This window comes from Sturnira hondurensis, unplaced genomic scaffold (genome assembly GCF_014824575.4).
Source record: "Sturnira hondurensis isolate 20B ecotype Veracruz unplaced genomic scaffold, ASM1482457v3 Scaffold0013793, whole genome shotgun sequence".
NCBI lineage: Eukaryota > Metazoa > Chordata > Mammalia > Chiroptera > Phyllostomidae > Sturnira > Sturnira hondurensis.
The window spans coordinates 429,754-453,784 of NW_028086424.1; the positions used below are offsets into that span (position 1 = coordinate 429,754).

The 24,031-nt window shown below is 44.8% G+C and overlaps 1 long non-coding RNA gene across 1 annotated transcript; it reads right to left on the minus strand.

Annotated features, from left to right (window-relative positions):
• Positions 1-16,923: 16,923 nt before the first annotated feature.
• On the minus strand, positions 16,924-22,338 carry LOC118998071 (uncharacterized). The gene is made up of 3 exons (XR_005068801.1): positions 22,097-22,338; positions 21,036-21,038; positions 16,924-16,935 (listed from the first exon to the last, which is right to left on the minus strand). It is a non-coding gene; the product is annotated as an uncharacterized LOC118998071 (long non-coding RNA).
• Positions 22,339-24,031: the final 1,693 nt, after the last annotated feature.

Genomic DNA, 24,031 nt, shown 5'->3' on the forward strand with positions numbered 1-24,031 from the left:
TTAAAAAAAAAAACCCTCTCTTGTTGCTTTCAAACTGTCCAATCCGGTTTTTCTGGTGGCTGGACTTCTCTGTGGGCTGGGTTGTAGATCCAGGTGCACTCCCACATGCCAGCAAGGCTACCAGACTGAGGTGCAGACGCCCGCCAACCCGACAGGCTGCCTGGGTCCCAGGGGATCTGGTACTGGTCCTTCCCAGTCCTGTGCCTGGTTGAGAATCAAGTCAAGTAGCCTTCCCAGGAGAACACCTCAGTCCACTATCCAATAAAAACTTCTCCAGAAAGCCTGCCTCTCAGCCCAGCCCAATCCCCAACCCGACGGGTTAGGAAAATGTTCCTCTCAAATTTCCTGGGCTGGTGGGATGGTGGGCTGGCGACCACAGAGATCACAACTGAACAAGGCCCCCTGTCCTCGCCACCCTCCCTGAAAACGTAGGCAGACAGGTCTCTGCCACCCAGCCCCAACTAGATGGAGAGGGAGGGAGCCAGCTCCCTTCCAAGGACCCCTAAGCCGGCCCAAGGCTCCACTGAGTGCCGGGCTCCCGATGAGTCCTCTGTGGTGGCAGACGCCCCGATGCTGGCTATAGATAGAAGCCTCTGGGCCCTGAAAGCTGTGGCATCAGCAGCGCGGCTAAAGAAAACAGCATTAAAATAAAAAGACAACCAACTGCATGGGAAAACATATTTGCCAGTGATATCTCAGACAAAGGTTTAATCTCCAAAATACAAAGAATTCACACGACTTCACTCTAAGAAGACAACTAACCCAATTAAAAAATGGGGAAAGGACTTGAACAGACACTTCTCAAAGGAGGACATACAGAGGATCCAGAGATGCTCAATATCGCTTGCTATCAGAGAGATGAAAATTAAAACCACAATGAGATACCACTTTACACCAGTGAGAATGGCTATCATAAACAAAGCAATAAACAACAAATGTGGGAGAGGGTCTGGGGAAAAGGGGACTCTGGTCCACTGTTGGTGGCATTGCAGACTGGTACAACCATTATGGAAAACAGTATGAAATTTTCTCAGAAAACTAAAATTGGACCTGCCTTTTGACCCAGCAATTCCACTGCTAGGATTGTATCCTAAGAACCCTAAAACACCAATCCCAAAGAACCTATGCACCCCGATGTTCATAGCACAATTTACAATAGGCAAGAGTTGTAAGCAACCTACGTGCCCATCAGTAAATGAATGGATCAAAAAACTATGGTACATATACACAATGGAATTCTATGCAGAAGAAAGAAAGAAGGAGCTCCTACCTTTTGCAACAACATGGATGGAACTGGAAAGCATTATGCTGAGTGAAATAAGCCAGGAGTTGAAGGACAAATACCATATAATCTCACCTTTAACAGGAATCTAAACAAGAAAACAAACAAGCAAGCAAAATATAACCAAAGACACTGAAATAGAGAACAGGCTGACAGTGACCAGAAGGAAGAGGGGAGGGAATTTCAGGGGAAATAGAGGAGGTATTTAGAGGAACATATATAAAGGATACATGGGCAACAACTGAGAAGGGTGGAAATGAGCGGGAGGGGGGAGCATGGGGGGTGGGATGGGATGGGAGTAATAGACAGAAAGCTGTACTTGAAAAATAATTAAATAAAAATTTTAAAAAGTTCCTCACACTATCTCTGGTGGGCAATTCTCTTCAACTCAGGACACACGGGTCATCCCCTGTGACACAGGAATGGAAGGAATCCATCTGTCACCGACTTTCACTCACACCTGGTCACTGCTCTTCTGCATCCAAATGGGAAATATAGTGAATATGGATCATGTTTATATCCCTCCTGTCACCCACCTATTAAAGGTGCCTTTGTAGTATGCCATTCTTATATTCTCTGTGGTCTTCCATCAGTGACTTCTGTCTGTTGCAGTGAATGAGATAGAAAACTTACTCCTGAACCTCATTGGAAAGAATCTTATCAGGTGTTTCAACAGCAAATGCAGCAGACAAACTCCATGGATTTTATCATTGGATTTAGTTTTTATCCAAGGAATCACACAAAATTCCATCCATTTAGCAGGCTAGTTTAACAGGGCTACTTAAACTGATGATCCTCATAGATCCTTGGGAAGTGTCTCATCTTTGAGAGTAGAAAGCTGAGCCAATGTCTTAAAGACCTTTGATAGGGGAGAAATTTTGCCAAAGAGATTGGTCCAAGACCCATAGTGACTCCCTCATCATTATCATCATCTTCATCTTCATTATCTTTATCTTAATCTTCAACAGAAGGTTAAGAAAGACTTTTTTTCTGTAGACATGGTGGTTGTCCACATATAAAGATCATTTATTTCATTTTTGTAAACGTTTATGGTACTTAATTATAATCGGTATTTATATTGTACTTTATTTTACTTTTGCTGATATGTGAAGACATATTTGATGAATGCTCCTTACAACTTGGGATATGTGTCTGCCATCAGCCTGGACATCCACAACAAGCTTTCCTGGTACCTTCTGCTCAGTGTGGTGTCACCTGCACTTGGTTCTGTGAACATGGCGTCATGTCAGTGACAGTAACCAACAGTGGTCTTTGTTCTCTGGTATTGGGTCCATACACCTCTGGGGCTCCCTGTCCAGTATGCAAGTGTCCTGTTGAAGCCAGTTTGGACAATGAGCTGTGTTGGCCTGGGCTTCCCTGTAGAGTCCAGCAGAGCTTCTGGTTTGAATCAGCTGGGGTGGGTCAGTAGGTTTGATGTTTCATTGGAATTTGGCACAAGAGTCCCTTGAAGGAACTCTGCATTTTTTCCACATGAGAATATTTTCTTCCTTTACAACAAAATTTTCTAACTCAGAGAATTTAGAACTGAGCTAGGAATCAGAAATTGGGAGTTTCCCTGAGAAAAACTGTTACAGGAAGAGAAAACTAGACAAGAAAACCACTAGACAAGAAACCACTCCAGACTTACAACTTCACCTGCTCCTAGGATGGTCCTTCTGTTCAGGGACCCTAACACCCCATGGTATTACAAGATGCTCCTGTAAGTATGTCTGTGTCTGGTATGACTTCTCCTCACAGTGTGTATCACCGAGTAACACACAACTGTGTCCTTGGATCTCAGGCTGCTCAGCTTCCTATAGGCTGTAGCCATTGACTTGTGTGCGGTCATTGTAACTCTGCCCTGTAACTTCTCCACATACTTTGTGTTACTATGTACAGGATCAATTATTCCCCTGCACTTAAGCCCTTGGTCTGGGGCCTGTCCCACCCAGTGCATATAGTAGTCTGTGAAGGTGTATCCAGAAGTTTTGCAGGAGACCTTCACTGAGTCCCCAGGCTTCACCTGAGCCTTACATAGCACCAGCTTCACATGAGCATGGGCACCTGTGAAGAGGAGACAGGAGCAGGTGGAAATCCTCCATGATTGTCCCTGGTCCCCTCCTCAATTCAGGGCCTGGAGAGCCCTTACATGAAGCTGAGGCCACCAAGAAGACAGCTCTGATTTTGCATTTCATAGTTAGGGACTGTGCCACCAGGACTTCTGTAGGGCATGGTGTGGCAGTGGGTGATGCTCTCAGGGGGAAGACAGACCCACATTTAACATAGTCTACTTCTCCTCATTTGCATATGCATGTGGCAGAGTGTTTCATATCTGCAGACTTGACTCCACCTAAGTGAATATGGAGGACACAGTGATCATTCTCACAGAGAGTTAGAAAGTGTAAGTGCTAATCCATGCTGTAGGATATGTGCCCCATTCAAGTCCCTGAGCTCTGTGTAGACATAGCTCCTCCCACTGAGGCTCCCACAGGACAAAATCCTCATTGAGAACACAACATTAACTTACACATCTGCTGTACTTGTTCCAGTCTTTAAGGTCTGGATATGTTATTACTGGGTCAGTGTATCTTCAAAATATGGCACCTAGTTTGTTCACAAATCCTTCACTGCCCATAGCTCCTCAAAATTCACTTATAAAAACACTTTAGAAATCCCCCGTTGTCTTCTAGTCTCTTGTCTTATCAAGCATGGTAAATGCTCTGATAGAATAGGATATTTGCAGTGGCCTCTTGTACAACTCTTATTTAAGAGTATTTTTTTAATGAACAGGAAGCCCTAGGCCATCAGAAATAATCCCACCCAGAAACCTCTGCATCTGCTGGTAGGGCAGCAGCCCTGAATTAATTGGTCTCTTGTGACTTCTGCTTCCCAGCACATGCCCTGCAGAGGAAGGTCCCACCTGGGCTCACAGGGCATAGATGTCTTAGGGGCACTTATGCAAAAAAAATTTATGCAAGGTATGGAGAAAGTGGAGGTATTGATCAAACATATCAAAAACTTTTTGCAAAGTTTTATCATGGAAATTTCTTGCTGAATTATGCTCCACAGTGGGGTAGACCAGTTGAAGTTGATAGTGATCAAATTGACAAACTAAATTGGAACAATCAGTGCTCTACCACAAAGGTGATAAAATTATTGGTGAAAAATGAAAAAAAATTGACCAGCGCACTGATTTGAAAATTGACTCATCCTCTTTATTCAGCCATTTAAAAAACGAAATATTTCCATTTTTGACAATGCAAATTGGTCTAGAGGGTTCTATGCTGAGTGAAAAAAGTGTGACAGATATACAGAAACAACAAACAAGCACATTTATATGTGCAATATAAAGCAAAAAGTTCATGAACAAGAATAAAAGCAGACACATACACGCTGAGAACAGACTACGGATTTCTAAGGGGGAGGAAATTTTGGAGCCTCGGTGAAAAATTTAAAGGAATTAAGAAGTACAAACCAGCAGTTACAGATTGAATACAGGGGTGTAAAGTACTGCATAGTCAATTATATTGTAAATACTATATGTGGTATGAGGCGGTACTGGATCTATAGGGTCGTCACATCACAAATTATGTAAATGTCTGATCACTATTCTGTAGGCTAGAAGCTTATATAAAATAATACATAAAATGTCAACAGAAATTAAATATAGAAAAAGAAAATTATCCCAAATTTCAGGGAGGCTAAGACAAGCTTACGGTTCAGAGTATGACAGGAAGAAGACATGGCTGAATTCAAGATTGTGCTCACATGTGTCATCTTTATTGGGAAGATTCAGAAAACACCCTTGGGCCCTGGCTGGCATAGCTCAGTGGATTGAGCACAGGCCTGCGAACCAGAGGATCGCAGTTCGATTCCCAGTCAGGGCACATGCTTGGGTGGCAGGCCAGTTCCCTGCAGGCCAACTCCCAGCAGGGAACGCACGAAAGGCAACCGTACATTGATGCTTCTCTCCCTCTCTCCTTCCCCTCTGAAGATAAATAAATAAAGAAATAATCTTTAAAAAAAAGAAAGAAAACCCTCTCGGTCTATTAGAGACTCCCATTGAGAACTATAGTCTAGTATTATTCTCTGGTGGATCATACCTTAATAAAGAAACTGGGAACTGCTAACCAGGATTTATTGTAATAATCTGAATTTTAGAAAGGCATTTCCTGTCCCCACCTGAGATTTTAACGCTGAGCATGATTAATGTTCCGTGTCCCCTTGAGCTGTGTGTTTTCTGTCATCCTGGACCCCCTCACCAAGATGTCCTGGGTCCCTCTGCCTCTGTGCGGTGTCACACTTGGTGCTGTGATCATGATTGCAAGGCAATAACTATCATCAGTTAGAATCTTTGTCCTCAGGAATTGGGTTCATACACCTCTGGTGCCTGCTGTCTAGCAGGCTGATATCTAGCTACTGATGGGAGTGGACACAGAATTGTGTGGGTCTGGGCTGCACTGTTGCATCCACCAAAGCCTCTGGTTAGGCTCACATGACATGGGTAAGAAAGGTTGATGATTCATTGGAATTGGGCACAAGAATGTATGAAGGAAACTGTTTTTGTCCACATGGGAATAGTCCCCTTCTTTACAACAGACTTTGTTCTCTTAGAGATTTCATATGTGAGCACATAATGAGGAATCTAATAATTTCCCTAAGGGAAACAATTAACGGAAGAGGAAACCTGAGAGGAAACCAGCACAAACCACCAAAGGCACTTGATTCTTTGATGGTTTTTGTGTTCAGGGATGCTGAGCGCCCTCCAGTGGTCACAGCCTTGGTCATGTCCTTAAGCCACATGGGGTAATAGTGAGCATGTGGACCTCGGCCCTCTACACTAACCCCACTACTGCCCTAACCCTAATCCAGGGAACTGTGGGGCTTGCTCAGTGAAGTCATAGGACTCCTTTTATATAATGAGGACATGATTGGCTGCCTGTATGTAGTGTTACCCACCCTCCAGGGCTGTATACAGCTGTGGAATCAGAGTCCACATACAATGGGAACACTTGTGTATTACCTGTGGCATAGTCTTTGAACAGCTGAGGTGAGTTAGGTCCAACTTGAAGAGCAACAGACATCTGCTGCTAAATTCTGTGTTGGTACCATGGCCACTATTGTAGATCCACAGAGTCCCTGTTCTGTACCCTGTTTTCTGGGGATTTTCCTCTCTTTCCCATGCCATCAGAGACTAAACTCACTGGATACCCCAGGTCTGCTTCCCCCTAAGGCAGCCAGAGAACCCAGAACATACACGTCTGACTGGGTTTGGAAGCACACCTGGGTTGTGTGGTCCCCAGGACAGAAGCACACCTGAGAGACAGAGCCCAAATCCCCAGCTTTGTGTATATTGCTGAAGGGGATCCCCTATACAAGCTGAAGGTGATCACAAAAGAATCAAGGCCACTCGGAACTCCAATGTCCCCAACCCCTCCCAGGCTCCAAATGGACAAATGACCCCCTCACCCCTGTGCCTCCTCATAAGGATGGCAGGGGCAAATATCCAGGCCAGGCCATAACCATATACCTTAAAACTGCATGACTAGGATAAAGCAGACCTAGCAATTTAGCAGGTGGGGGTGGAGTGCTGCCTGTGCACACCAGGTGGGGAACACAGGTCCTCTTCCTCAAGCCACAAAGTCCAGATTCCCAGTGGTTCTCTGAACATAGTCCTTCCAGAGACTAAAGGGTCCCTGAAAGTCACTACTGGGTGAACCAAGCAGACCCTTACTCTGGGCTGGAAATGCCAAATGGCCTCCAATGCAGTTATAGATCCTGGTCTTGTAACAATGTTATTGCTCCCTCCCAGGGATGCTGTGCTCAGACTCCCAGGTGGACCTACTCATCATAAATACACAACACCTGGTGCTATGTGGGCTCCCATTCTCAGCTCTGGCTGTGGATTGGAGACCTCTGTATGTGCCGAGACTACACACTCCCAGGGGGAGGGAGCTTCCTAACACAATATCCCTTGGACTCCCCAGTCACTGCAGCTGTGGGAGAGAACTCACCCTCTCCTTGTCTCCCCAAATCTTCTTGCCTGTTCCTGTTTATAAAGTTTCAGACCAACTACACTTCAACTCTTTTTTTTCAAGTTGACTGCTCTGGTCTGAGGATGTGAATGGAGCTTCAGACTTCCTAATCAGCTAATGCTTCTCTAACTTGAAATCCAATCACTTTAACAAATGTGGACTTTGTGTTTATTTGTATTCTGACACTTGGAAACACAGGAGTCCATAAAACAGTGAAATCCTGTGGGTGACATTTTTGTCCTAAGTAACTAACCTGGTGTAGAATGTTTATGAAAGATAATTCAGCATCTTGCCTGTCTTCACCACTAACAGACATCTGTGTCTTCTAAGAAGAGAAGAGAAAAAGTGGGACCCTGAGCCTGTGGGAGGTAAGAGGAAACTCCACAGCCTGGCAGGAAACACCAGCACTCCATGCTTTCCTGTTCTGCAGGTGTTGGACCCAGCTGAGACACACCCAGGTTCTTATACAGAAGGCCCCTGGGCTGTGACTCTGTGCCATTTGTACTCAGTAATATGTGGCTGTGACTCTTGGGTCCATGTTGGTTACTGTGAGAACCACCTGTGTGGGGAAGCTTTGTCCAGCAGAGCCCCACAAGCTGCCATGGATGAGAATGATTCTATCAAGACATGATCTTATTGGGGAAGAAAGGTGTCCCGTCTGTCAGAGGATAAGGGCCTTGAGCCTGCTCTTCAATGGGCTTTTATTGGGTTCAATTTGTACAGGAATACAGGTAAAGCTCATCAATGATTGTCAGGCAGTAAGGATCAAACAATAGATGACATACATAGAACTCTGAGGGCTTATTCTGAGTTAGGGTCAGATAGCTAAAGGGCCATAAAACTGTGGAAAACAAACTCATTTTATGCTTGGACCCTTATCAGAAAATTGAGGGCATTCTTAGCAAATCAGGTTGCACAGGATTTAATGCATTCTTTCCTCGGCCTGATCACCCTTGGGAATGCGCCCTTTCCAGCACAGGGCTTCACCCACCTCCAGCATTGTTTCAAACTTAAGTCAGGCTAGGGTTGTAAGGCAGCCAAGCAATTAGGAGACTTCATAGAGACAGAATGAGGACTCAGGCTATGTCAAAGCTTAGGGCTGAGGATCCATCACCCCTTTTTTCTATAGTTCCCCAAGTCCTTCCCTACTGTCCCCCTCTCAACTTTGCCTGCCTTAAGCCATTCCTTCTTTGAGGAATCTTACTCATCGCTGGCTAATCAGTCAACCACATGGTGTGAAGCATGGTGAAGTAAAGGGGGCAGAGGCCACACTCCTGACAGAAAGATAAGCCTTGTCCCCTTAGGGGCTTATGATTCCAAGGTCTTTTTACTCAGCCTTATTAATGGGGGGATGAAGCTTCTGAAACCATGCAAGGTGGTTCCAAACATACCTTCTTTAGAGGTGTCCTTAGAAATTGTGATCCTGTTCCTCAGAGATAAGTTATACTAATCATTGTTCCATCTAACATCTGAAAGCCACTCATGCACCTTCCCAGGGGGCTGACAGATCCGACTGACATCTATATCGCTAGTGCTCAGTGAGAATTTGGAGAAGGAGCAGGTCAGTGTGAGGGTTGTGGAGGGTCTCATCAGCCCAGGGCCAGACTCCTGCCAGATGTCCTGAGACAGAACCCCTTCAGAGAAAGGACAAAAAGAGGTGAAGGTACTTGACAATAAGTATAGGAGTGTTTTCATCCCTGAGGGCATCCTTGACAGAGGCACTTCCAGGAAGGACCGTCAGCTGCAGGAGAGTGGGCCACAGAGTGTTCACGGTGGGCACGAGAGTCACTGCCACAGGCCCAGTTCCCAAGTTTTGAACTCTGTGAGAGTGGCGGTGGATGAGATTTGCAGTTATCCCTAGTTCTTGACCCATACAAAAACTCAGGGCTTTGCAGTAGGGGAGGGAGTCTGTGCTGGAGAAGCAGTGAGACTTCAGTGTTAGCTCCACATCTACTCTTCCTAAGGATACCACCAATCAGGACCAGGACTCTCAGGGCACAAAGCCCTCAGAAGGGCCCTGTGCTGTGGAGGAGACCAAGCCAGTGAGGCCTTGACCACCAGAGAGTTGTCCTCTCCTGGGTGCTCATCTAGGGTCACTTTTCCTAAGGGTTCTGTCCTGGAGGACTGGTCCTAGAGCACAGAAGTATGACCCTGATTGAGAGGACATGCAGTCAATGAAAAACTGTGCACTGTTAGTGGGATTGTGAATTGGTGCAGCTGCTGAATAAAAACAATAAGGGAGTTCCTCATATTGTTCCTCATACACCCACCCAGTAAATGAGGGACAAGAAGGTAACTTTTCTCAGGGAGGACAGAGGCCTGAGAGGTGAAGATACTGGGGGATCATCCCAACCGCTTTAGGGTGAGGAGTGCCTGTCAGAAGGAAGGAGACCTGTGAGGAAATTGTGTGCATTTTGGGTGTGAGAGACTCTGAGCTCAGCACACTGGAGCCTGGATGGGCCTGGATCCCTCGTTGTGAGAAACATTTGCAACCACAGGGAAGATGAGGACACTCAGGGTGGTCCATTGCTGAAGAAGAAAAAGGACACACAGGAGCATGGTGAAGGAAAGGTCCCAAGCACAGGTTAGAATCACATCTGCAAACACAGCATCACTTCTTCCTCTGCCATCTGCAGTGACAATGTGGGAAATGATAGCTAAAAGAATAAAAAAAGTGTTCCTGGATGCAGCTGAGAGATTTGAGAGGAAATCTCTGCTCCCAAGAGAAAGCCCCTTCCATGCCAACCCTGCCCACACCTGCTCCTGGGTTTGTTCTCTGTGGTTTGTGGAAACTGAGGGGCTCCTAGTGTCTGTAGCCACCCCTGCAATCCAGTCCTCCTGTCCCCCCTAAAGTTGTTTGTGTCTGGGCTCACACTGACTTTTACTCTCAGTGTGTCTCCCACACAGTAATAACATGCAGCCGTGTCCTTGGCTCTCAGGCTGCTCAGCTCCATGTAGGCTGTGTGCACACACTTGTCTGTAGTCATAGTGAATCTTCCATGTGAATTCTGGGCATAGATTGTGCTACCATCATTAGGGTTAACCACCCCCAACCACTCAAACAATTGTCTTGGTGTCTGTCACACCCAGTGCATACTGTAGCTGGTGAATGTGTATCTAGAAGCCTTTCAGGAGATCTTCATTGAGGCTCCAGGCTTCCTTACCTCAGTCCCAGACTGCTCCAGGTGAATCTGAGAGTAGACACCTGTGCAGAAAACACAGGAGTGGGTGGAAATCCCCCATGACTGTCTTTGGTCCTCTCTTCAACTCAGGGACTAGGGGACCCCTTACCTCTAGCCAAGTCCACCAGAAAGAGGGCTTTTCAGAGGGGCTTTGTCATCAGGACGTCTGTAGAAAAGGGTGTAGCTGTGAGTGATGCTCTCAGGACAAAGACAGACCCTCATTTTACCTATTTATCTATTCTTATTTGCATAATCTTGGGGGAAGGTGTTTAATGGTTCAAATCCTCACCCCACCTGAGATAATTAGAGGACACAAAGATCAAGCTTATGGGGAGTCTGATGGACCAAGTTCTAATCCACTATGGAGGATTTGTGTTCCCTGCCAGGTCCCTGAGTTTTGTGCTGAAATAGCTCCTCCACTGAGAAAGAAGCCAGTACAGGGCATGCTCCTCACTGAGAGCCCACCTTTGAGTGATGCAGAGTCTAATGGTACCAATCTGCCCTTGATACTTGCATGTGTTATTCCTGGATCGGTGTGTCTCCAAAATGCTGCACCTAGTGAGATAATAAAACCATCCTTGCCCTGGGTCATTACAATTTGGGTATAAAGTAGTCATATAAGTACTCTCATTGGCTCCAGTCTCTATGTCTTACTGAGCTTGGTAAATGCTCTGAGGGAATAGGGTATTTACAGTCATCTCCTGTCCAATTTTATCTGGAAGATTTTTCAGAAGAGGAAGGTGCAGGTCTGCAGAGAAAATACTTTCCAAGCTCTCTCTGCACCTGCTCCTGGAGCAACAGCAGTCTTGAGTTCCACGTGTCCCCTGCTGCCCAGCCTGCACCCTGCAGAGGAGGGTCCTGTCTTTGCTAAGACAGCAAGGACCTCTCATGGTTGGACGCTGACTTAAGGAAGCTCTCTCAGGGACAGTGTGATGCTATGATATCTCTGGGCAAGATAACTGTCCTTCCAAATGCTGGTGACTCTGCAAGGACCACAGATCCAGGGCTCTAGGAGTTGCCATGGAGACACTTCCCAGGAGCTGCCAGATGCAGATATAGCCAACAGTACTGAGTCCAGAAGCTCTCATAGATTCTGAGGTGCTTTGATTCCTCTGTTTGAATGCCCCATCTGAGGAATGGCCCTACATATGGCCATTAATTTCACTAAATTTCTACTGCTCAATAAATCACACACACACACACACACACACACACACACACACAGTGATGATTTTCATGTTAATGAATTCCACATATCCCTTCTTCACATTTCCTAGCACATGCACAGACCCCCACACTCAGGCAAACCTAGTGAGTGACCTGCCTTGACAACAGGGTAAAAGCACACACCATTGACAAGGACACTGGAAAGTATCCACCCTTGTTGTTTCCTGTTCTCCCAACACCTGGAACCTGCAGCGTTTGTGCTTAGAAGGTCCTGGTTTGTCCTGGGGAGAATCAGATCCAGAGAACCTTGCCCAATCAGTGTAGACATCACTGGCCTGACATGTGGGGGTGGGTCTCAGTGACCTATAGACCACAAATTTCATTCTGAGAGAACACAGCCTAGAGACATAATGGCGGGGCCACTGGGGACACTGAAGGGGCATTTTCCCATGAGCAGAAGCAGGTGCTGATGCAGGTAAAGTGGACCCAGAAAAGAAGCCTTGGCTGTTCAGAGTCTCTAAGCTACAGTGACTGTGTTGTTTTTGACTCCCCCCTAGAGTCCCAAGTGCCGCCTTCATTTCTGCCCTTTTGTCTTTGCACGGGGAGGGGTGTGTCTGGGATCACACTGACTTTATTTCTCTGCGCCTTTCACAGTGTAATACATGGAGGTGTCTGTCTGTACATCAACAACGTTCTGAATCATCCCTTTAGATGGAGCATTTGCCTCTCATAGATGCAGCATAAGGTTTCATCTGACATTAAATTTCTTCTAAAAAGACCTACCCACTTCACCATTACTTTGTTGAGCTTTTAGCATGGAGTCAGCATAAAGTCAGTTCATGTAAATGTATAATGTTCAGAAAAGAATTTCAGAGACACTGAGACACAGGAAAAGCTGCACGTACACAGCACAGACATGGGTGGTTCCCTGCTTAAAAATAAGGCTTAGTTCAGGAGTACTGCTGTCCCATCCCCACTCCCATACTCACCACCTTCCTATCATCATGAGGGTGGGAGGCATCTGGACAAGCAGAAGCAGAGGAATGCTTTGCAGGGATGTCAGAAGGTGCTGACCTCACCTCAAAGAGGGAAAACGATCAAGAAGCCCGTGGATGAACTGAGTCTCTTCAGCTAGTTGCAGAAACAAACTTGAACTAAGGTCTTCACAGCAGCCAAGTCCCCTGAAGCAGCCCTGACTGAGTCACAGAAGGGTCCACAGTAAAGGACCAAAGGGAGGAAGAGGGAGCTCCTGTTACACCTGAGTTAATTAATTATGAGAAAAAAAGTCACAGCACAACAAAACACCTGCAACCACTTTCATTTCTAGCAGGTCTGGGTGCACCAGAAGGTATAAGAATAACAAAGAGTAGGACCAGGTCCTAATGGACGTATTTGCAAATGGCATTCCTATGGGACTCAGGTACTGAGATTGTCCAACACCAAATTTAAAACAAGTCTGATTACTTGTTAGATGCTAATACAAAATGATGGGCAGACTTCACAATTGTAAAGGTAACTGTGGGCGAATTATGAAAAACAAAGCAAAGAATCAAATGGAGAAAATGACAACAGCAAAGACCCAGAAATGAATGAATCTATCCACAGGTTCACAGGCAGACCCCTAGTCCTCAGGAACTCTAGGTCAAAGCCCAAGTAGAAAAGCTCTCACCCCTGGCAGGATGGCTACTGTAAATGACAAAAAATGAAAGTGAAAAAGATCAAGTGTTAGTGAGTGTGTGGGGAAACGGAGCCCTTTCACACTCTGGAGGAGAAAATTAAATTGTGTTGCCACATGGAAAACAAGACGTAGGTTCTCCCTTCCCCTCAAAATTTGAAACCCTGCATGATCAAGTCATGCACCTTCTAGGTGTTCATTCATAAATAAATACCAAGACTTGGAAGGGGCACTTGCAGCAACATGTTCATTGAAGAATTATTCACTGCAGTCAATATGTGAAAACCACCTCAGTGTCCATCAGTGGGTGAATGGATAAACATGGGCTATATAGTCACAGCTGAGTATTAGTCAGCATTAAAACAGAGGAAATCCTGCCACAAACTACAATGTAGTTGAAACTAGGTGATACTGTGTCTATGAAATAAAGCTTAACAGAAAGGCAAATATTTTATGAGTCCACTTATACTACTAATTTAAATTAGATTTTATTCCAGAAGAACGGGAAGACACTTGAAACTTGGGTGTGGTGAAAGGTGACTGCAGGAGATGGGAGATCAGTGGAGTGTCGGCTTCCCTGAAGTCTTGAGCTGGTGATAGAGACTCAAGAACAAAGGCACCTGGAGGAGCCACCTGCTGTCAGAAGAACATCAAACCTGGCGGTGGACGCTGTGCATTAACAGGAACCTGGACAAAAACTAAGGGGGGTAGAAATAGGAGGAAGGTGGGGAGCACTGTGGGGGTGGGCTGGGATGGGAGTAAAAGAAAGATAACTGTACTTGAACAATTAAAATATTTTTTTTTAGAAAAAGGAGCCTGGAGTTGTTTGCTTCCTTGTGTGGAGCCGTCCATCCCTCAGGGCTCTGCTGACAATAAGGGAACTGTCAGTGTGTGCAGAGTACAGCTTCCCACCTGGGGATGGGAGATAGGAACAGAAAGCCCATATGACACCGACACCAGGACATGCACGTTTGGAGTCTCTGAGACCACCTCCTTCCAGTGTGGGTGATTACTGAGACCACCTGTGTCAATGTCTGTATCAGGTGATTGTAATTTTCATTGCTGGGTAAATTTCAATTTGTGGATGTCCCCCAGTTGCCTTATTTTAATTTTTAAATTTTGTTTATTTTAGACAGAGTGGAAGGGAGTGAGAAAGAGAGGGAGAGAAACAGTGTGTGCGAGAGATACATCAATCAATTGTTTCTCATATGTCCCCAGCTGGGAACCTGGCCTGTGATCCAAGCATGTGTCAGAGTACAAATCAAACCAGTGACCTTTCAGTTTGCAGGCCAGGGTTCAATACAATGAAACACACAAGCAAGAGCCCCAGTTTGCTCATTTTAAAATAACATGACATTTGGGATGTTTGTAACTTATAACACAAATAGGCTATAAATATTTTCATATATATCTGTATGAACATAGAGTTCTGGAGCAAACAATCTTGGCAGGCTGATGAGATGTATGTTAAATATATATTTAATATCATAAGAAATTGATTCATTTTTTGTCAAGAAAGGATAACAGGACACAGAGGGACATGGTGAAGGGGAGGTCCTCTGTCACTGCTAATATATTTTCTACAAATGAACTGTCTTACATCCCTGTTTATTGTTTGCAGTTAGAAAATGAGAAATTGCCCTGGCGGGTGTAGCTCAGTGGATTGAGCATGGGCCTGTGAAGCAAAGGGTCGCTGGTTCAATTCCCAGTCAGGGCAAATGCCTGGGTTGCAGGCCAGGTCCCCAGTAGGTGCACGTGAGAGGCAACTGCACATTGATGTTTCTCTCCCACTCTTTCTCCTTCCCTTCCCCTCTCTCTAAAAATAAATAAATAAAATACTTTTAAAAAATGAGAAATTCTTCCTTCCTTACGTGAGGAAGGAAGGATTGTCCTTGGATGCAGCTGAGAGATCTGAGAGGAAATCTCTGCCTCCAAGGAAGCTCCTTTCTTCCTTCTAAGACCCACACATGACCCTGGGTTTCTTCTCTGTGGTTTCTAGGACCTGGGTGCTCCTTGAAGTCAAACCCTTCTGGTCTCTTCCAGGGAGCTTTGTGTCTGATGTCATGTTGACTTCCTCTCACTGTGCTTTGTGCACAGTAATATATGACTGTGTCCTCAGCTCTCAGGCTGCTCAGCTCCATGAAGGCTGTGCTTGTGGACATATCTGCAGTCATGGTGGCACTGCCCTGAGAAGGAACAGAAAGCCCAGCCAACCACTGTCATTTTAGGATGGCTGTGTGAATGCCTGGATATACCCCTTTGTAATCTCCGAGACTGGGCCCTTCCATGCTGAGTTAATAATCACTGAGACCACTTTTGTTGATGTCTGTATCATCACCATAACCATCATCATCACACCACCATCAACATATCATCATCACCATAACTGCAAACATCATTCTCCTCACTATAAGCATCATCATCATCACCATAATAATTTCTTTACTTATAACCATTCTTATTATTTTCCATACACTTGGTGGTTGTCCACACACCATGGCCTTTATGTCAAAATAAAGCTGGTGACCCCTCTTTAGATGGCATTGTGAGATCAAAATAGCTATAGCCCCCTCTCTAGGAAACAGTTTTCATCTAAGATGTTGGGCCAAGACCCCTATTCAATTCTTCCATAATCACCACCTCCACAGCCATCTGCACTACAATCATCATCTTTTTATTACTTGTAATTGCTGTTCTCATTTTCTATAACAATCATGGTTGTCCCCATATAATGACTATTTCTCTCTTGTTTCTTGCTCATTTTATAGTTGTTAGTTAGAATATGAAGTCAGACTTTTGTCTTACATCTGGGTGAAGAAAAATAAAGCCTCCTTCCATCCTCTTCTCCATCTGCCCCACACGGGAACATAGATAAGAAAGGCTGGGTCTCCTCTCCATGTCTCACTAGGAGACTGAAGCCACACAAGACCCTGTAAGCTGAATTGCCTTTTCCCTACCACCTTAACAAATAAAATCCCTGAGCCACTCTCCTTTCCTGGCCCCGTCAAAGCACATCTGACTTGCCGAAGGGCCTTTCCTGTTCCTCCTACACATTTCAACTATGTGCTTCATAAAAGTTCCATGTCCCCATGGTGCATGTTTTTCATAAGCCTGGACATCCATGGCAAACTGCTGTGGGTCCATCTGCCTATGTGTGGTGTCAATCAGGCTTGGTGCTGTCAGCATGATGCCAAGTCTATGGCCATCATCACTAATGCTCTTTTTCCTCTGGTGTTGGGTTCATATGCCTCTGGTACCCATTGACTTCCATGCAAGGCCCCTGCTGCTGCTCAGCTTGGATATTTAGCTGTGTGGGGATGGGCTGACTGTTGGGTACAGAAGATCCTCTGGTTATATTCAGCCTGTGTGAGTCAGATTTGGTGATTCTTTGGAAGTGGCAGAAGAATGTCTGAAAGAGAGTCTTCCTTTTGTCCATGTGAGAACATTTTATTGGTTTACAACTCATATTTCTTATTCAGAGAATTCAGAAGTGAGCACAGAATCAAGAATCCAGAGAGGTTCCCTGAGGGAAAATGTTACAGGAAATGTAGATTTTTTTTGTCCTTTGAAGGCTGCTCTGACCACCGATAAGCCCTGTCAGTATAGCTCAGATGTTTGAGTTCAAGACATAAGGCGTGAAACTCTGCACTTCATGATATTTGCCCATACAGCCATTTGGGGTCAACATACCTTGCAGACCTGAACCTGAAAAATATTTCTGTGTTTCTTCAATTGTTATCTATAGATAGTGTTAGTTTTTTTATTAGTATAGCCTTGTTGAACATTGATTGATAAGCTGTGCACATGTGCTGTATTCCCCTGAATTTCTCAATCCTAATAAAAGGCTTGGGGCCTTCTCCACTAGAGGGAATCACCACCCCTTTTCCCACTTGAGCAACAAGACTGTGTCTAGGACAAATTTTTATTCTTATGTGAAGAGGCTTGAGGACCTTGCTGACTGAAGTTCTTCTCAATAGGCCACATCAATTAGGGTCTGCCACTGAGTCCACAACAGGCTGTGCAGCTGAGACAGGCATTAGACATGCTGGGGCACATACATTTTTGGCATGTGGTGCTACATTATTTCAAGAAAGATAAAAGCACTAATGAACCTGGCTGGTGCAACTCAGTGAATTGAGTGCAGGTCTGTGAGCCAAACTGTCATAAGTTCAATTCCCAGTCAGGGCACATGCTTGGGTTTCAAGCCAGGTCCCCAGTAGGGGGCATGCAGGAGGCAACCACACACTGATGTTTCTATTCCTCTCTTCCTCCACCCCTCCCCCTTTCTCTAAAAATAAATAAATAAAGTATTTTTAAAAATGCATTACTGAAACATACAAAAAATTGTGCAGTGTCTGGAGGAGATGCTGTGACTGATCAAATGTGTTAAAAGTGATTTACGACGTTTCATGCTGGAGATTTCTCACTGGACAACACTCCATGGTTCAATAGAGTTGTTGAGGTTCACAGTCATCAAACAGTCTCAGAGTTTTCATTTCCCTAGAAGAGTTACATCACACCAATATCTACATAGATAGGGGAAAATCATTGACATTGGGAAATTGAAACATGAAATAAAAACTTTATACTGTGGAAACTTACAATGAAATAGAATTAGAAATAGTACTAACTTTAAATAAAGTCACATACTGACAGTTTTTGGTAAGCTTATTACATGGGCTACTAGGGCCAGTCCTACTCATACAAGAAATTACCTTGAGCACAGTTTCAGGTGACACAGGTGACCCAATGGCAAAATATTGGTTTGCACCCACCAGTTCCACAATCGTGACAGTAAAGATCTGTGTCAGGACCAGCAAAGACACTGCCAGCATGTCCACCACCTGTCCCTGTGATATCACTGTTATTTTGTCACTCTCCTTCCTTACAAAATAGTCTGCCTGCACTGAGATATTAATAGGCTTTGAGTTGAGAGTCTCTCATACTCCTGGTTAGTAGCACCCGGATAAAACCACTCTCCCTTATCAGCACCTGACTCTTGAGAATTTCGCTTTTGAACTTGTGAGCATCCAGGCATGCCTTTGGTTACATCACCATTGTGCTTTCTGGTGAGGGCTCCTTTCCTGGTTCACATCAGACAAGTTTATGTTGGGTCATCATGTTGCGGAAGCATCAGAAAAATATCAAAGCTCATTGAGAAAAGTAATGAACTCTTTCTTTGAGCACTCTCATGACCTAAGCATCACCCCAAAAAAACCCATTATTAACACTCTTTGGGTATGAGGATTGAAACATATAAACTGGGGGGACCCATATTTTCAGACCACAGCACTTCCTGGGAGCCTCTGGAGAATAGGTGATTCTTTCACCACCTTAACCTCAGTCCAGTCAAGGGATTTCCTGACCCNGCACTGAGATATTAATAGGCTTTGAGATGAGAGTCTCTCATACTCCTGGTTAGTAGCACCCGGATAAAACCACTCTCCCTTATCAGCACCTGACTCTTGAGAATTTCGCTTTTGAATTTGTGAGCATCCAGACATGCCTTTGGTTACATCACCATTGTGCTTTCTTGTGAGGGCTCCTTTCCTGGTTCACATCAGACAAGTTTATATTGGGTCATCATGTTGCGGAAGCATGAGAAAAATATCAGAGCTCATTGAGAAAAGTAATGAACCCTTTCTTTGAGCACTCTCATGACCTAAGCATCACCAAAAAAAAAAAACATTATTAACATTCTTTGGGTATGAGGATTTAAACATATAAACTGGGGGGACCCATATTTTCAGACCACAGCACTTCCTGGGAGCCTCTGGAGAATAGGTGATTCTTTCACCACCTTAACCTCAGTCCAGTCAAGGGATTTCCTGATTCATCCTGCAGGTTGTATAGAAATAAATGTCCAAAAGTGGCATTCCTAGGTGTGTGGGAATTGATTCCATTGTCCTAGGAACATAGAACACGCTGTTTCTTGGCCTCCCATTGCCAAGCATGTCCTCACCCTACTCCCTGCTGTATGATGACCACTATTGCTCAAGGATAGGGACACTTGCAAGGCTGTGCTCTCAGGTGAGAAGACTTCTTAGGATCCCACCTTATTGAGGATTGATAGAACACTGTGATGTCATAGACAGTGCTGGAATATGGAACTTTCACCACCCTCAAATTTGCTTCCAGAATGTCATCTTTGTGATGAATGTCCAGACATAATGACATAGAATTCCTCCTTGACACTCATGTACTTACTTTTTACCAAGCACAATTCCACTGTTCAGAAATGGGGAATGTCTCAGAACATGCTGGGGAGTCACTATACTCCAAATCCTCAAATCTAATCCCAACCAAGACTACCAGATGATGCCTGCACGAACATCCCTCATTCAGAGGACATGGAAGCTCCCAAAGTGCCCCTGCACAATAGTAGTAAAAAACAGGGGTCCTATCAGGAGCATCTTCCTTGCAGTGCATCTGATCCTTTGAAACCATTTCCTGAATTCATGATGTGACTGTGGCTACATCAGTCCTGGTCTCAGATCCCTGACTGTATGTGAGGAAGTCAGGAGACTCACCACCCTCTATATCCTCAGCACAGTCCATCTGTTCCACTTGTCAGGGTTTGTGACACACCCAGGATGTGGGTCATTGCACTGAGACTCTTGTACAGTAATACACAATGGTATACTTGGACATGAGGCAATTAATATTCAGATAGTGTCCATGGAGAAGAAAAGTCATTATCAGAAGCCCTGGGTATACATGAATTTTCCAGTGTTTGTGTTGATCCAATCCATATATTCTAGGCCCACTCCTGTCACATCCAGAACATAGAACAACCCCTGAAGGTGTATCCTAATGCCTTGCCAGAGAACTTTACTGAGACCCAAGGTTCCTCCCGTCAGTCCCAGAATGCACTAGAATGCACAGTTGTGGACACTTGTGGAGAGTAGTCATTGGTGATTGAAAATCCTCTTTGAGTGTCCCTGGTCCCCTTCTCAACTCATGGACTGGGGAGCAACTTATCTGTAGTCACTGCTACCAGGAATAGGGCTCTCCATCTCCAGTCCATGGTTAAGGGACTGTATCATCAGGGCTTCAATAGGGGAGAGTGTGGCTGTGGAGATGCTCTCGGGACACAGACAGACCCACATTTAACTAGTCTACCTCTTCTCATTTGTATAGTCATGAGGCAGGCCATTTGATGACTGATTATATGACTCCACCCGGCGGGGGGGTAGAGGGCAGAGAGATCATAATCAATGGAGATTCGGGGTCCTAGTCCTAATCAATGCTATCTGGTATCAGTCTCCTGCCAGTTTCCTGAGGTCTGTGCAGACATAGCTCCTCCCACTGAGAAACAGGGCCCCACAGGTTATGTGCCTCATTGAAAACCCACCTTTGAGTGACTCATGAACCACATGGACCAGGTCTGGGCTTTAATACTTGTAGGCTTTATTCCTCGGATGAACATGTCTTCAAAGTACAATACTGAATATACTGTAAAAAAAAAAATAAGAAGAAAAAAACACATCCCTTTCTCCAGCTCATTAACATTCAGATACAAAGAAGCCAAGAAATACCCTCACTGACTATAGTTCTCTTGTCTTATCATGTTTGATAAATTCTTTGATGAAATAGAATATTTATAGTCATCTCATGTCCAATCATCATGAGAGTTTTTTGTGAAAAGAGGAAGACCCAGTCCCTCAGAAAACATACTTCTCCAACTCCCTCACCATCTTCAACTGAAGCAGCAGCCTAAGACCATGGGACCCATGCACTCCCTGCTGCCCCGCCCAAATTCTGCATGGGGGAGTACTGACTGGACTCACAGGGCATGGGCCTCCTGGAGGCTCTAGTGCAGAATTAAAGGGTGACTCCTGACTTCAGGATGCTCCCTAAGGGACACCATGTTTTAGACATTTCAGGGTAAGGAGAATGATCATTAATGAACCCAGTGAGTCTGCAGGGAACTCCAACACAGGACACTGCCCAGACTCCAGGGAGGGCTTTTACTGGAATTTACACATGCACTGACTGAGCAGATATCTATGAGTCTAAACATTCTCAGAGGGCTTGGAGGACTCTGAGGCTCTCAGGTGCTTCTGCTCACAGGTCCCATTTTAGTATCCCTGCATGTAGCACTAATATCACATGTACTTTTATGGCTCAATAAATCACACACACACACACACACACACACACATGCACACAAGTGGTGATTTTCATGGCAATGGCCACGGGTCTCCCTTCTCCCCTGTTCCTAGCACTTGGACAGCATTCACACACCGTCCCAAACCAAGTGAGTTAGCAACTTTGAGGATGGAACAAAAGCAAACACAGTTGACTTGAAGACTGAAGAGTACCCACCCTTGTGGTTTCCTTTTCTCCCAGCACCTGGAATCTTCAAAGACTCTGATGAGAAGGCCCAGTTGTCTTGGAGAGGATCAGTGTTTGTTTACCATTCCCCAATCAGTGTAGCCAACACTGACCTCACATGTGTGGGATCTCTGACTTACAGCCGCAGGTCCTCATTCAGGCAGCAAACAACAAGGAGTACCACAGATGACACTGAATTTGGCATCTCCCCAGGAGAAGAAGCAGGTGATGTTGCAGGAACAGTGTAGAAAAAAAAGTGGTTCTTGGTTGTCATAGTTTGTGGAGAAGTGTCAGTGCAGTTTTCCACTGTCCCTGTTGTTGTCTTAAATGCCCATTGGTGCTCTGAGCATACCATGCAGCCAGCCCTCCTGTCTCCTGACAGAAGGTGTGCGTCTGGGCTCATGCTGATTCCCCTCACTGGGGAATCATGCACAGTAATACACAGCTGTGTTCTCAGTGGTCATGGAGCTCAACTGTAGGGAGAACTGGTTCTTGAATCTGTCTGTGGAGATGGAGGTGCAGTTCTTGAGGAGTGGGCTGTAGTAAGTGCTTCCATCATTACATGTGTATCTGATCCACTCCAGTCCCTTCCCTGGGGGATGACAGATCCAGTTCCAGCAGTAACTAGGGGTGATGGAATAACCAGAGACTGCATGTGAGGGAGAGTCTGTGAAGGATTCATCAGTCCTGGGCCTGACTCTTGCAGTTGCACCTGGGACATAACACCTGAGGTCAAGGATAATCAGTCCCTGTCAGTAACATGCAATCTGCATCATCCCATACCTGTTTCTGACATTGAGACACTCACAGGAGGAGACCCAGTAGTCTTATCTTGTTCTAGACCACAGCTCTGTCTTCCCCAGAGACCACTATCCTATGCGAGCCCCACAGACCAGGGAAAGATTTACCCTGGAGATGGGAGAGAAATGTGCATGTGGAGCCCTCTGTTTTTATATTTAAGAAGGGGCTGAGTTCATTGCCCCATGTTCTTCTTGGTCCTGAGCACATTTCTTGTCCTGGGCTCAGTGGTGCACTTTTGAAGTAGAAGACAGCATGGGTATTGAGACACCTATGAATCATGTCAATGGACAGCACTTTGTCTATGTTTAATATAGAAGCTGGTGTAGATGAGTGGTTCACACTATTTTAATCTCATGAGTCATTCAATTTATAAATAAAATGGATTAACATTATATACAACATGTTCACAAGTACAAAGAACACACATGATTATCCAATCATGGTTGCAAGATTGGATAATCATAATTTTATATAAAATAATATGTAAATTTTGATGTAAAAATAAGTGCAAGTAGAGGAGTCTTTTTATTGACATGGCTGAGGCCCCTGGTCATGCAGGTGGCAATGCAGGTTCAGTTTCTGTTTCAGTCCTGCTCCAGGGATTGGGTCATGCGGTCTAGGACCTGCTGCCCAGAGTTCATCTAATGCACTGCAACTGAGACAAGCATTAGACATGCTTTGCCATTCCTTTCACCTCACTTCCCCCAGGGCATTGCATTCCCTCCCCACAGGTGAGCCCTTAAGGAAGCCTACCAGGTTCCTAACACAACATGTGATGCCAAGATCCTCGAATTTCCTCATCCCAGAGAGACACAGGCACTGACTATGGGCCAGCAGGTGGTCTGAGATGTGTCTAGATTCTGGGACCTGCTTCATGCTCATACAGGATCAATTTGGAATTTGCCAACCCTGTGTTGACCTGAGACCTGGCTGAAAGGGGATCTGGAGGCTGATGTCCTGGCATAAGGACTGGGAAGTCGTGATGTGTCAATGGTATGTTTGGAAGGAATATATATATATATATATATATATATATATATATATATAGTAAGTGGGGAGGGACTGAGGTCAGATCTTGGGGTTTTTCTGGGATCTATGTGGGAGAATCTCTTTTCCTGAACTTTCTCATCATGGATGTCAAGATGGGCATTCACCTTGTTTATGAGATATATTGGAGCCAGGTTAATGGATGGCCTCACTTTGGTATCATAAGAAGTAGTGGACTTCATGAGTAAGTTATATTTAAAATTTCCATGTTTCCTCAAAAAATTTACATGGAATTTGAATTTGTTAATTTGCTGTCTAAACCCTAGCTTTCTATTAACCTACAACTGCCAGAATTGCATATATGCATATATACATATCTATATCTATATACTTAGTATATGTAACATTGAATTAAATGTATTTAATATTATATTTAATATGTATCTTCGTCTAAAAGTCACAAAATAAAGGACAGTCATTCTCCATAATTTATTTTCTTAATTTGTGATGTCTTTTTTTATTTGAGAGACTCCCTTACAAAGATGCTGATTATGCATGTATACAA